We start from the raw sequence: 6,434 nt of genomic DNA on the forward strand, positions 1-6,434 counted from the left end.
AAGCTAGCCAGAATTAGCTGATATCAAAATATGGTCACTTCATAGGACTAAAGCTGAGGCTTCAAAATTCAGGCTTCTAAACCAATGAATGAATGATTGCCCTGTTCAATCTATGGTACAAACATCTGAATGCACATAAATACCTATATTTGCTGCTAATAATAAACAATCTACTTGCTTAAAATGGTCAATATTTACACGTTAAAATAGCTCAGAACAGTTGGTTAGTGCACCAGCAGCTGCTGCATTCATTTATGAGACTGTCTGCTGCGGTGCTTTAGAGAACAATGAGCCATTTGATCTAGCCTTTAAACTAGAATGTTCCTAATCAAAAATGTAATTACACTAAAGTATCTAAGAATACAGCGCATCTTAAAATAGAAAGAGATTACAGTGTCCTGGGGATTAATAGGTAATATTGTATTCCCTCTTAACTCACTGTCCGTGCAGCACAGCAGACAATTTTTATTAGTTGTCCAGGTGATTTATGGGCTGTTAGGGCCAAGTGGTTAGATTTTAGATGTGATTCAGAGATCCAGGGATATGGTGAAGCTATAAATAAATAAAATCTATTAAAAAAAAAAAGGGTTTGCATTGGAGTCTACCTTCATTATTGTATTGCTTGGCCCCATCTTTCCAATATTAGCTTTCTCCTGTCTGTCAGTATTGGAGCCAAAATAGATAGGCAATGAAGATATATAGAAAGACATTTATTGCAAGCTCACTGCAAGTTATTACAGTTTATATTGTGTGTTCTAAAATTCCAGTTTTATAAATATATTCATATTGGCCCCACATGCATATACGTGAATATGAAAAGACTGATGGTTCACAGGCACTGAAGAGCCGGCACATCCATATATATATAACTACATCAGTAAATGTGCTAAAAATGAAATGCAGGTTATGGCCCTCCCTATGATAACAATCTCAACTGCAGTGAAGTGTCAGCCTATCTGACCTCCACAAGCTGGTCTCTCCGGAGTCTCAGTATCAAATGGTACAACTATTACATACACAATATTAAGCCATTAGAGCAGGGCAGAGCACCTTATCAGTCACTAATTAGCCATCACAAAATTGTGTTAAATAGGCTATTAGCAATCAATTACACACTTATGAATACTAAATGAGCTGTTCATTGCCATATCCCGGGACACAAAGGACAAATATGACATTGGTAATCAACATATCCCTCGAAAGTTAAACAGTAATTTCAAATTTAGAATGACTGTTTAACTACGTCAAGTGTAATATTTTGTCCCGCGGAGCTAAATGAAAATAAGCCTTTTTCTTTCCCCATCATACGTGACCTTAATTTAATGTCTATGTCCAGAGGTGATTTGGATTACCACTCGTGAAGCAAAACAATGACAAAGCTATTTATTGCTGCTATAAAAAAATAACTGGTGATGGTACTGAATATTCTTACTCTTGCGATTTCTTTTCATGCACTAGGGTTTAATTGACTGCTGCAGACTTTGCTGACATGACATGCAGGTGAGCTCTGCTTCGTCACGCAGTGAGCTGAGAGCAGTTTAAGTGGAAAGATTTATGCACTCCAGTATAATCAACAAAACAAGGCCTGTGCTGCATCAACCCCAGTTTACACATATGTAATGGAAGCAGAAGCAGCACACTAACAATGCTGTTGTTGTCAGTGTGACAATACAATGAAATAACACAGTGTGCCTTTTTAGTCTCTAGTGAGTTCTCTGAAAACATCAAAGAGGAGATTTTCTGTCACTTTTCTTTGTTACTTGTGACAAGCTGATCTTCTTTCTGAGGGTGGGCCGGGTACTCCACACTCTTTGTTCACAGAGTCAGTGATTTCTGTCACACAACAGGTCTGTCATACAGCATTTTCATCATAGTGAAGTTTTCTCTGAAATGTTTAACTCTTCTGATCTAAAGTAGAAGACAGGCCTTCTTTGATCTCATGAATCTGATTAGTCAGTTCTCTATACACTGATCAAACATAACATTCTGACCACTGACAGGGGAAGTGAATAACACTGATTCGCTCTTCATCATTGCACTTGTTAGTGGGTGGGATATATTAGGGATCAATTGAACATTTTGTCCCCAAAGCTGATTTGTTAGAAGCAGGAAAAATGGGCAGGTATAAGGATTAATGTTTGATGATCAGATGACTGGATGGGATTTTCCCATCTTCCTGATCTGCAGTAGTCAGGATCTATTAAAAGTGGTCCAAGGAAGTAACAGTGGTGAACCTACGATGGGGTCATGGGTGGCCAAGGCTCACTGATGTACTGTACTTGAGGAACGAAGGTAGGCTCGCCTGCTGCTTCCAGATCCAGCAGGCGAGCTACTGAAGCTGAAATTCACAATTGACAATTCCCGACCCATGTCCATAACTGAAAACGCCAATAATGAGCACATGAGCAACAGAACTGGACCACGGACCAATGGAAGGAAGTGGTGTGGTCGGATGAATCATGTCTTCTCTTGCATTACATGCATGGCCAGATGCATGTAGGTCACTTACCTGCGAAACACCTGGCACCACACATTACTTTGACACATACCATCTACTGGAGGATTGCTGCAGACCATGTAAACCCTTTCGTGGAAATGCTATTTCCTGATAGCGGTGGCCTCTTTCAGCAGGATAATGAGCCCTGACACAAAGCAAAATGGTTCAGGAATGGTTTTAGGAGCAAAACGGTGAGTTTGAGGTGTTGATTTGACCTCCAAATTCCCCCGATTACAATACAATTGAACATCTGTGGGATGTGCTGGACAGACAAGTACAATCCATGGGAGGCCCACCTTGCAACTTTTAGAACTTAAAGAATCTGTTGCTAACATCTTGGTACCACAGCACAGCTTCAGGGGTTTAGCAGAGTCCATGCCTAGATGAGTCAGGGCTGAGTCAGAGCTTCTGCCATGAATCTCTAATATTTTAATCCCGAAACGTGATTGATTATTATCTTAAACACATATTTTTTTTAAACCACTTTGTGTCAGAGCTGATTCTCATTCCCACTTCTGCACACAGTCTGATAATGAGATTGGAGGCACCCTACTGCGATGCATCCTTGGAAATGAAAATATTTGCCAACCATAATTAATTGGTCTAAACAAACACTCAGATAGCTGACAGAAACACAAGCCCACAGAGCTGATCAGATTGGGATTTTTAAACGTGTGATAAAAGCCCTTGACACTTCAGTGAACTGTTCAGATGAGCTTGTACAGAAATATTCATTCTTTAAAGGCTTTCTCAGAAGTGTGATCATTCTTCATTCAATTAAAAGAAATAAATTGTTAAAAATCTGCAGTAATGTGCAAAAGCCTTGAGCCACCTCCTCATTTCTATATATTTTGATAGGAAAATATTTATTGAAATACGCAAACACAAAGGGAAATAATCCATAAAGTGTTTGAACAATTCTAATAAACTTGAAAGTCAATATTTGGCATGACTACCCTTATTCATCAACACAGCCTGAGCTCTTTTAGACAAACTTTCTTGTAATTTCTTTAAGTAGTCTTCAGGAATAGTTCTCCAGACTTCTCAAGGACATTCCATTCTCCATCAATTCATCCATTTTCCAACAAATTTCCCACGTGTTGGACTAATAAAGTTTATCTTATCTTATCCAGACAATCCCACATTGCTTCAATAACATTGAGGTCCACTGATTTTCAGTGCAGTTCTTGTGCAATATGGCATACTTCTGCATTTTCTTCTTGTTTCCCTTCCTTTATGAATTTCTCCTTGACAGCCACTGTTCCAATGAAAGCATTTATGCTGAGACAAAAGAGCAGAAGGATCAACTGAAGGGTCAGATGCATCTCTCGGGTCCTGTGTCAAATCTTTGCTGTATTTTCCCCACCGATTTTTTAAGGACATAACTCTTTGTTATTCACCTATCTGGTGCAAATAAATGAGGAGTGTATATTATTGTTTACACTTACATTTATAAAATCTACTATACTAATCTATACTTTTATTAACATTTCACAGCATTTGTGCTGCAGTTCACCTGATTTTGTTTATAATGTTGTATATTGCGTTATCATCACTGACAATCAAACATAGGTGGCACCGTATTTGTGTTATGTTGGGTATGGTGCAATATTTTAAATGACTTTCATGTCAATTTTGGAACATATAATCTATAAATCCAACACAACTTAAGGTGAAAGAGCTGCAGAGGTCTGTGAACACAGTATCAAAACCAGCAACATCAATAGAAGGTGAGGTTTTACAGTTACAGTGGGGCAAAAAAGTATTTAGTCAGCCACCGATTGTCATCATTTTAGGTGGGGGAACTTGCACAGAGGTCAGTAATTTGCACCAGAGGTACACTTCAACTGTGAGAGACAGAATGTGAAAAAAAAAAAATCCATGAATCCACATGGTAGGATTTGTAAAGAATTTATTGGTAAATCAGGGTGGAAAATAAGTATTTGGTCAATAACAAAAATACAACTCAATACTTTGTAACATAACCTTTGTTGCAATAACAGAGGTCAAACGTTTACTATAGGTCTTTACCAGGTTTGCACACACAGTAGCTGGTATTTTGGCCCATTCCTCCATGCAGATCTTCTCGAGAGCAGTGATGTTTTGGGGCTGTCGCCGAGCAACACGGACTTTCAACTCCCGCCACAGATTTTCTATGGGGTTGAGGTCTGGAGACTAGCTAGGCCACTCCAGGACTTTCAAATGCTTCTTACGGAGCCACTCCTTTGTTGCCCGGGCGGTGTGTTTTGGATCATTGTCATGTTGGAAGACCCAGCCTCGTTTCATCTTCAAAGTTCTCACTGATGGAAGGAGGTTTTGGCTCAAAATCTCACGATACATGGCCCCATTCATTCTGTCCTTAACACGGATCAGTCGTCCTGTCCCCTTGGCAGAAAAACAGCCCCATAGCATGATGTTTCCACCCCCATGCTTCACAGTAGGTATGGTGTTCTTGGGATGCAACTCAGTATTCTTCTTCCTCCAAACACGACGAGTTGAGTTTATACCAAAAAGTTCTACTTTGGTTTCCTCTGACCACATGACATTCTCCCAATCCTCTGCTGTATCATCCATGTGCTCTCTGGCAAACTTCAGACGGGCCTGGACATGCACTGGCTTCAGCAGCGGAACACGTCTGGCACTGCGGGATTTGATTCCCTGCCGTTGTAGTGTGTTACTGATGGTGACCTTTGTTACTTTGGTCCCAGCTCTCTGCAGGTCATTCACCAGGTCCCCCCGTGTGGTTCTGGGATCTTTGCTCACCGTTCTCATGATCATTTTGACCCCACGGGATGAGATCTTGCGTGGAGCCCCAGATCGAGGGAGATTATCAGTGGTCTTGTATGTCTTCCATTTTCTAATGATTGCTCCCACAGTTGATTTTTTCACACCAAGCTGCTTGCCTATTGTAGATTCACTCTTCCCAGTCTGGTGCAGGTCTACAATACTTTTCCTGGTGTCCTTCGAAAGCTCTTTGGTCCTGGCCATGGCGGGGTTTGGAGTCTGACTGTTTGAGGCTGTGGACAGGTGTCTTTTATACAGATGATGAGTTCAAACAGGTGCCATTCATACAGGTAACGAGTGGGGGACAGAAAAGCTTCTTACAGAAGACGTTACAGGTCTGTGAGAGCCAGAGATTTTCCTTGTTTGAGGTGACCAAATACTTATTTTCCACCCTGATTTACGAATAAATTCTTTACAAATCCTACCATGTGAATTCATGGATTTTTTTTTTCACATTCTGTCTCTCACAGTTGAAGTGTACCTCTGGTGCAAATTACTGACCTCTGTCATCATTTTAAGTGGGGGAACTTGCACAATCGGTGGCTGACTAAATACTTTTTTGCCCCACTGTATACGCTAGACTGAAGAGTTTCCAGCCAGAGGAAGATTAGAAGTTAGATAAATATACATGTACTTTCCTTAAAGTCCTTCTTTGAATATTATCAGGGGTCACAAATCATTCTATCCATGCATGCAGTATTTAAAACAATTTTCACCTGAGTTTGTACTTTAAATGGCCGTGTAAATGACACTACACAGGCATTTTTATTGATAGCCAAGAAGAATCACCAGACACTACAAATGGTGTGCATTTTTTTAAACCTTTAATCAGGCAACAGCGGTCGACAGAATTTAGAGACATATTGATCAGACAGCCAAAGTGCACGTCCTTGGTTGTGATTGACCAGTAAACTGGGAAATGTTTGAGAAAAGTACAGATTGAATAAAATACTGTGGACAGTTTAGCAGAAAGAGCTAAATCAATAAAGACAAAGCAAACTGAAATGTTTGATTTTGAGCTGTTTGTCTGCAAACCGAACAGCTATTTTAAAGCTTCTTTTCTGAAGATTTTTTAAAACTTCAAGTTCAGAATCATTTTGATATTCTGGTAGTGTCCAAACAGGATCGTAGAAATTAAACAGCACGACAGAAG

This window comes from Rhamphochromis longiceps, linkage group LG15 (assembly GCF_057381845.1).
Source record: "Rhamphochromis longiceps isolate RC_006_pf linkage group LG15, R_longiceps_female_GT1.1, whole genome shotgun sequence".
Taxonomy (NCBI): Eukaryota; Metazoa; Chordata; class Actinopteri; order Cichliformes; family Cichlidae; genus Rhamphochromis; species Rhamphochromis longiceps.